Source organism: Eublepharis macularius, chromosome 8 (genome assembly GCF_028583425.1).
Source record: "Eublepharis macularius isolate TG4126 chromosome 8, MPM_Emac_v1.0, whole genome shotgun sequence".
In the NCBI taxonomy this organism is placed as follows: Eukaryota; Metazoa; Chordata; class Lepidosauria; order Squamata; family Eublepharidae; genus Eublepharis; species Eublepharis macularius.
The window spans coordinates 141747540-141757028 of record NC_072797.1 but is presented as its reverse complement, the minus strand read 5'-3'; positions in this window follow the sequence as shown (position 1 = coordinate 141757028).

Genomic DNA, 9489 nt, shown 5'->3' with positions numbered 1-9489 from the left:
TGAAACTCATGGCGATGGATCACAAATTGCTTAGAACTGATATGAGTTTCACGACCGAGGAGGAGACCAGCTTCACCACAATTCACAGGGAAGGTTTCCCGCACAAGCCATATGACACGATCAGGAACTGTGTAAAAAAAAAAAGAACCCTGCAAAAAATCAGGGTGCCAGAGAAAACCGTGCCAGGGAATGGAAAAGTACCATTCTCTTCAAGGAGTTTTCCATCCCTTTACATTTTGTTATAATTCATTTTTGAGTTTTTTCAGCTGTCATTGGTTTAAGTAAACATTTTTTGAATAGATGCAAACACGTATCTATTATGAAAAAAACAGGAAACACAATCCTACATTGGTTTGCATCTTCATCACACAGCTGGACCTTTGAGTGCCTATTAACAGCTCCTTCTGTGTATTTTAAAAACTATATATATATATATATATATATATATATATATATATATATATATATATATATATATATATATATACATTTTTTTTGGAATGCATCTGTAGGGATTGCCGTATTATTTTTTGTTTATTATTTACTTTATTTATAGCCTGCCTTTCTCATTGAGATCCATGACAGATTTAAACAGTGTAAGTTAATGCAAACAATAGAATGAACATGCGGTATTGTCCACAGTCCCATTCCCTTGATAAAAGCGCCTTCCTGGGCCATTTTGTTATAAGACAGCCCCGTTTTCCTTATGAAAATGCCCCTTTGGACAAGCCTCTTTTACCCAGTTTGCGGAACAGCAGAGGTGTCGTTCCCTTGCTTCTGTGGGAGCCTCAAGAAGGAAGGAGGAGTAGGTGGACAGGAAAGGGAGGAAACTTCGTTACTTTCCTCTCCTGTCATTTTCTCACTGCAACAAGGGAGGAACAACCCCCCCCCCCAGCCACTTTTACTTGAGCTAAAGGAAATTCCCTGATGGGAATGAAAGCGGCTTTTGCATGGATTTTCCAGGGAGAGAATTTGCAGAGGAAGAAATGGCAAATGCTTCCCTCTATGAACAGGCAATCCCTGCAATTGCATTAAAAATATAGACAGGGGAAGCCTGTGTGGCCGAACCCCTTCTTAGGCAATTTGCAGAGTAAAGTTGATTGAAAGGTATCTAAGTCAGTTCAGAGCAGATTATGAGGTGGTCAAAGGACCAATTAACTTTGATGTTGATAAGTGCAAAATGCTGTACATTTTGTGTATGTGTGTGTGAGTTGCCAGATCCAGGTTGGGAATCTGGAGGGGGAAGGTTTGGGGGAGGGGAGGGGTCTCAATGGGGTATAATACCATAGATCCCACCCTCTAAAGCAGCCATTTTCTCCAGAGGAACTGATCTCTGTCACCTGGAGATCAGTTGTAATTCTGGGAGATCTCCAGCCACCACCTGGAGGCTGGCAACCCTAGTAAACAGCAAGCTTTATACACTCCTTTGGTTCTTATATTTGCTATTTACCAATCAACATGAGACTGTGAAATAATTTGGGGCATTTCCTCAGGAATATCAGTGCAATGCATCAGCAAGGCAAACAGAAAGTTGGTTAATAGTCCCCTTTCCATCTTTATTTCACTCAGTATTTCACATAGCAAAGATTGAAAGGGGACTATTAACCAACTTTCTGTTTGCCTTGCTGATACATTGCACTGATATTCCTGAGGAAATGCCCCAAATTATCTCACAATAAATTTAAATATTTCATGGTTAGGAAGAATTGCAGCTATCAAAATGAATATTTTACCTGAATTAAATTTCCTTTTTCAAATGATTCCAATTTACATTGAACAAAAGATTCTTAATAGATGGCAGAAAGCTATAAATAACTCTATATAGAAAGGGAAGAAACCAAGGATAAGATTTAAAGTATTACAAGATGATAAAAATAGGGGAGGGCTGGCTGTACCGAATATCAAATTGTATCATCAAGCAGCGGCGTGGGTTTGGATAACAGATTGGATTATGAATTCAAGCAACAGACATATTAAATTGGAAACAGCGGATGCTAAGGCAGGTATCCATAATTATTTATAGATAAAGAAATAATGGAAACCTATTCTTCAACAAGATGGGACTCACATTGTAAAGGACAGTCTGCTTAAAATATGGTTTCAACGTAGAGATAGACTGAGTCCACCAATTTCTCCATTGATGTTGCCAAGTAACGCCTGCTATGATGTAGCAGTTAGGAACAAAATTCATCAACCTAGCTACGAATTACTGATAGATAAAGAAGGAAACATTAAAAACGTGTCAAGATATCCAGGCTTATGGCAAAAACGTTCCTTGGCTGACTTATCTCCAAATAGTATCAAGATTAAAGGATCAAATTCTCAGAGAAGGTGGCAGGCTGAGAGAAAAAACACAATATGAACTATTAATGTCTGGAGACAGTTTTAATTTTTAAAATTACCTGTTTTAGAATAACGTAAGTTCTAAGAGGCCTTCCCTGGACGAGGTTGTCCCCCTTTGGTTCCCTTCCGTGTCGCAATATAATTAGGCTTCGTTGGCATCGCTATCGGCAGCCCTGGTGCCCTCACATCACCATCACACCTTTTCTAAAGTTTTCATGCAAGCCCAATCACATTATGTTATGCCATTATGACGACTGGAGGTGCCCATCACTAAAGCATTAGCAGTGGGGAAAAATAAGAATCGAAACTGAAGGAAACTCAACATGGCATGCGTGCTGCTAGGGTCACTACCAGGTCCCTTTACCCTCCTGGCGGGCAAGGGAGGGACCTGGTATTTACTGGTTTGTAAATCTTTGCACGATGATGCCACTTCTCAGAGCGAGGTCATTGTGCAGACTGTGGGAATGCTCCCGTGCTTTGCACTGGACCGATTTTTAAAGAATAGACCAGTTTGGGGCCCAAACGGAGCGTTCCTGTGGCCAGCTAAATGATGTTACTCCCGGAAGTGATGTTGTTGTTGTGCCCTGCCAGGAGCCCACAGCAGGTGGGCAGGTGGGCTGCCTGGGAGGTCTTTTGTTCCTGGGCTCATTCCCTGCACCTTTTCTCCCCATCAACTAGTTGAGTGGGGTGTGTGTGGAGGCTGGAAGGGGGGGATCCCCTGCCCCCACCGGGGGGCTGGCAGCCCTATTTGCAGTACTGGTGCAAAATAATCCTGAACACAGAACTTTCTACCCCAAAAGCATAGATAGCTAATCTTTGAAAACCTAAAAGAAATCCATGTAACCCCAACACAAAATAGCCCTGTCATTATGTTATGACATTATAACATTATTATGCTTGGTTCTAAAAAAAATTTCTCTGATACACAACATCCATTTCCCTTTATGATTTATGACTCTTCCCACCACGGTCCAAACTGGAGAGCCCAGCCTGGCCTGGCCCAGAGCTGGGAGGCAAAGGCTGTCACTCGGGGGGGGGGGGGGACCTATACAAGGCAATAACACAAACTTTACAATGTACAAGCTCGTTACGTTTTCTTTTTTAAAAAGGTGCATCCTGGGAAAGGAGGGGGACGAGGGGAAGGAAGAGGGGAAAGGGAGAGGAAGGAGCTGAGAAGCGGATGAAGAGGCCAAGCAGCAATCTAGGCGCAAAGGATGAATCATGAAAATACACAATATATTTCTCCATTCAGAAAAAACAAAACCTTTCAGTTATCAACTGAAGTGGCAACATGACTGCAATATCACCCTAACGGAAGACCAGAGGACAACAATTCGGTCCTCCACCTTGTTCAGTTCTTCTGTCATTAGCTCCAAACTACAAGCTTATAAAATACTGACAAGGTGGTACCTTATTATTTATTTATTTATTTATTCAATTTATATACCGCCCATCCCAGGGGCTCTGGGCGGTGAACAGTTAAAATTGATAAAAACAAAACTAAAATCAATATACAAATAATAAAACAAATTAACAAGGTGCAGTGGTGGGGAGAACCTTCCCCACCCCAAAGGTGGGAGGCCGACATGGCACCGCCCCCTTCAATCACCAAACGCCTGGCGGAACAGCTCTGTCTTACAGGCCCGGCGGAACGATAATATGTCCCGCTGGGCCCGGGTTTCCATTGACAGAGCGTTCCACCAGGCTGGGGCCAGGACTGAAAAAGCCCTGGCCCTGGTTGAAGCGAGGCGGGCTTCCTTAGGGCCGGGGACCACAAGTAAATATTTATTCGCTGATCGGAGCGATCTCCGGGGAACGTACAGGGAGAGGCGGTCCCGAAGATATGCCGGTCCCAACCCACTCAGGGCTTTAAAGGTAAGAACCAACACTTTGAACCTGATTCGGAATTCAACTGGAAGCCAGTGCAGCTGGCGCAGGACAGGTGTGATGTGTAACTGGTAAGGTATACCAGTCAGGACCCGTGCCGCCGCATTCTGGACCAGTTGTAGTTTCCGGATCAGGCCCAGGGGTAGCCCAGCGTAGAGTGAGTTACAGTAATCTAGCCTGGAGGTGACCGTTGCATGGATCACTGTAGCCAGGTCCTGGGGCGTCAGGTAGGGGGCAAGTTGCCTGATCTGACGAAGATGGAAAAATGCAGACTTGGCAACCGCCGTGACCTGGGCCTCCATCGATAGGGAGGCATCCAGGAGCACACCCAGACTCTTTACCACTGGCAAAGTTGCCAGTGGTGTCCCATCGAGGGCAGGGAGCTGGATCCCAACATCTGGCAGCCCCCGTCCCAGCTGCAGGACCTCCGTCTTCACTGGGTTCAATTTCAGCCTGCTCTGTTTCAACCATGCCGTCACAGCCTCCAAAGCTCTGGCCAGATTGTCTGGGGCCGTGTCTGGCCGGCCGTCCATCAACAGAAAAAGTTGGGTGTCATCCGCGTATTGATGACAACCCAGCCCAAACCTCCGCACCAACTGGGCGAGGGGGCGCATATAGATGTTAAATAACATTGGGGAGAGTATCGCCCCTTGGGGAACCCCGCACACCAAAGGGTGACAGGCCGATAGATCTCCCCCGAGCGCCACCCTCTGTCCCCGACCCTGGAGAAAGGAGACCAGCCACTGTAAGACTGTCCCCCTAATCCCCACGTCGGCAAGGCGGCTGGCCAACAAATCATAGTCAACCGTGTCAAACGCTGCTGTGAGATCAAGTAACACAAGCAGCGCTGACCCGCCTCGGTCCAGATGCCTGCGAAGGTCGTCTGTGAGGGCAACCAAGGCTGTCTCCGTCCCATGGCCAGGACGGAAGCCAGACTGGAATGGGTCCAGGACTAGAGCATCATTCAGGAATTCCTGCAGTTGTACCGCCACCGCCCGCTCAATCACCTTGCCCAGGAACGGGAGGTTCGACACTGGGCGGTAACTGGACGGGTCAGTGGGGTCCAAAGATGGTTTTTTCAGGAGGGGCCGCACTACCGCCTCCTTTAACACTCCTGGAAAAACCCCAGAGCTCAGGGAGATGTTAACAATGGCCTCCAGATGGTCCCGTAGCCCCTCCGAGCTGGCCTTCACCAGCCAGGATGGGCAGGGGTCCAGAGGACAGGTGGTTGGCCTCATCCCCTGCAGGATCCTGTCCACATCGTCCTGAGACAGCAGGCTGAAATGGTCTAATACGGACCCAGAAGACGGCCAAGGGGTCTCCAGTTCCCTTACTGTATCAACAGTGGGTGGCAGGCCACGGCGAAGGGACAAGATTTTACCCGCAAAATAGCTCGCAAAAGCCTCGCAGCCAATAGTTGAATTAAGAATTTGGTGGTCTCCCTGAGAGAGGGAGACCAAGGACCGAACTGTTTGAAATAATTGAGCCGGGCGTGAGCTAGCGGATGCAATGGAAGCAGCAAAGAAATCCCTCTTTGCTGCTTTCACTGCCACCTCATAGGCTTTCATAAACGTCCTATAAGATGTTCTTGCCTCTTCGTCGCGCCCCCCGCCTCCACACTCGCTCTAGTCGTCTCAGAGACCGCTTCATCTGGCGAAGCTCCTCGGTAAACCAAGGAGCTACCCGTTTGCGGGCTCGGAGAGGACGGCAGGGGGCAATAGCGTCGATGGCTTCGGAAAGACGGCCATGCCAATCATCCACCAGCTCATCTAACGTACTGCCAGGGGGCATCGGATCCCGCAGAGCCGCCTGGAAACCAATTGGATCCATAAGCCTCCGCGGGCGAGCGTAAATCCGCTCACCGCCCACCCGGGAAAGGAGCGGCATGCTCAGACGAGCCTTCAGAACAAAGTGATCTGACCAAGAAACAAGCAATCATTACTTCTGGGCATTACTTCTTCGCAGTCGCCTCTTTATTGGAAGAATTGTGGGGAGGAAGGTTCCTACGTTCACTGTTGGTGGAGCTGTACCTATCGTATCAAAGCATTCTGGAATGAGGTTCTTTTGCAAAAAGTTTCAATCACCACTTGGTATTTGAAAACACGGGATCGTCTGATAATGGAAAAGATTTCAGGTGATCTTCTCCAATTTGTAATTTACCCTAAAACAACCGGGTTCATTGAGAAATGGCTCCCCTTTCTTGAGCACATTACCAGGGCCATGTAGAGCTGGATATAGGCCAGGGCCAGATGGGAATATAGGCCCCATTTCAAACTGTACTTTTCAATTACTTTTGTATTCAATGCTATATACATATGATTTATGTATGGGTACATGTGATGTATGATATATGTACAAATAACAGAACAAAATTAAAGAAATAGAACTGTAATGGCTAAGGAGCCGCTCGTTTGGCACGACATCATGGCCACTTATAAGAAATTAAACGATTTATTCTTAGAACAATACAATAAAACACTCCTTAACTACATCACATTAAGGACAAAATGAATGATTTCTACAGAATGATTTATAAAAAAAAGTAATGGCAAGCAATTTTATTCAAGATGTATGAAATACTAAGACGATACTTAAAGTACAGTACTGTAATGAGAAGTACCAAATATATTCTGTACTGGGAATTTCAGATCAGAAATGGGCATCACTTCTTCACATTTACATGCGTTACATGCTTTTCCTTGGAAAATGCATGAATAACATCAGAAAAATCAAGCAACTTTGCCTTGTCACTGTTGATGTTCAAAATAGTGAAACCATTCAACTGTTCTTGCACCATTGCAGACCAAAAGTATGACTTGATTCATTTTAGAACAGTAAAGGTCATCTCATTAGAGGCCACAGTTGCTGGTAATGAAGAAAAGTGCGCAATGCGATTACAAGAGTTGGAAAAACATTGCCCAATCTCAAGTTCAATATCTGACCATAAATTTTAAGAGGCGAGCTGAGGACAACTCGCCTCTTAAAATCTTGCCCCTAGTAGCTTGGGTAAGGTGGTCCCCCAAGGGTAGGGCAGTGTCCCCAAATGGAAGAGCCCAGTAAGGAACCAAGCCATAGGGCGTCATTGTAAAAGTGGAGCCCAACAGGGGAGCATAACTGGACCAGGCAGAGGATGGGCCAGGCAGTGCCTGGCCATCAAACCCCTGCCAACTAGCCCAGCCCCTTTGCCCCACTGCACCTGGACCAGCAGCAGCAGCATACTGAGCACCTCATACCTGATTATTCCAAGCTGGCGCAGCCTCATAAGTGCTTTGACTGTGCGCAATGCTTTGCTGCATGCCTGATGAGGGTGCCGGAGTTGAGGATGCTTGGACAGAGTCCTGACTCCGGGGTCCCCATGGCCATCCATCGCCATGCTGCATAAGAGATCCCACACCAGGTCCACAGCCAGCGCCACAGGTTCAGCATCAGCCATCCCACCTGGATCAACTCCTGAGGGCTCAGTACCACCCGCTGCGCCTTCCGTGTTTCGATTATCAGCCTTCTCCGCACCTGCTGAAGTAGAAGGCCCCTCAAGGGCAGAAAGTCTGCTAAGAACCTCTGCCTGAAAAGCAGCTGCAGACGTCAGCCTGGCAGGCCTACTGCGCTTTGTCCCACCGGTCTTTCCCCCACCCCGTGCCTGCTCCAGCGCAGCTATGCGGCTCAAGATGGCCTGGCGACTGGAACTTTCCTCCTCATCTGAAGAGGACAAAGTGAGTGGAGGCCCCTTAGGTGGGGGCTTCTTGGCAGTTGTTTCCCTTTGGAAGGGCCAGACCCCTTTTTTGGAGGCATGACTGTATAAAAGCACTTATTAATAATTAATAACTATTATTATTATTATTATTATTATTATTATTAATGCTTCCTAGTAGCAATATGTGCCCCCGCAGGCTTGTAGGCTGTACAAACTGTCAAGGTAGCCGTAAAACTGCCCACAAAGCTCCCTAAATGAATTTAAAATGGCTGCCAACCTATGCCTGGACACAGAGTCCCACTAAAATGGCCTCCCCTTATACTTATAATGAGGCAACAGAGCTAGAAGTATCTGCCCCTTCAAGGCCCCTTTTGCAGTCAAACCTACATCCCCATAGGGCAAACTGTGCACTAAGTTCAATCAACAGTATGTAGGCCACAGAAAAGAAAGCCAAATAACTGACTCCCAATATATGCTACCTAGTGGGAGGAGGGAGAGTTGCCCCAAAGCAGGCAAGCCTGCTAAGCAGGCCCCACCAAAACCCCTCCCTCAATAACCCTGCTGAGGCACAGCTCTGAAGGGAATGTGATACAAGAATGCAAAGCTTAGCATAAATTTGATGCTGAGAAAGCAGCCACTTCTTGTTGAGTCACAGAAGCCTTTCACCGCTTTGCTCCGTGCCGCTCAGCCTTCCTGACGTCCAGCTGGTCTTCGGCTGGCTCGCCACCTCCCCGCCGCTCTCCGAGCACAACACAAACACTCAGAGGCTTGCCCTGTCCGTGCCACGCCGCTCCTATGCTCGCCGCCTCTCAGCTGTTGCTGCAAACGGTTCTGAAGGCCTGAAAGTGCTCAGGGAGCAGGAGAAACACTCTGCTTTCACCGAGCACTAGGCGGCAAGTGCAGGAATGGGGCAGGGCTGCCTGTTAAGGTGCCAAGCCCCGCCCCCTTCCCACGTGACCCTATGAGGCCGGGGAAACGCTGCCGCTCATTCTCCGTGGTGGCAAATGCGGCCCCCGGTCTCAAGCCTTTGGCTGCCGGCTGGGTGGGGGCTGGAATATCTAAGGTTATTCTCTGTTGTGTGCAGTGTTCAGCCATGGAGTACATACCAGCATCATTAATAGAATGTGACTGCTCATCTCTCTCTCATTTGTAGCTTGTCATGTGAGCTTAAACTTAATATGTTTAATTGGCTCTGATAATATGGCCTGTTGCCTGTAATTCGTTCTCAGTTATATTGTAACTCATATGAAATGTTAATACGTTGTAAATCTTAGAATCAAAAATAAAATTTGCAAAAAAAGAAAAAAAAGAGAGAGACCAATCAGTGAGAAGTGGCCTGGAGGTGGAGGACAGAACAGAGGGTGGAGGGAGAAAAAAAGGAAAATTCTGCACGACTGAAAAAGCTGACTCAAAACTGCATAGAGAAAAACATTGGGGAATAAGTGCATGCAGAAAATTAGAAGAAAACCCTTGAAAACGTCACAGCGAAATCTGAAGGGGAAGTTAAGTGTGTGGAATTTGTAAGACCCAAAGCAGTATGGGTCCAGAACTGCCGAAAATCGCCTCTG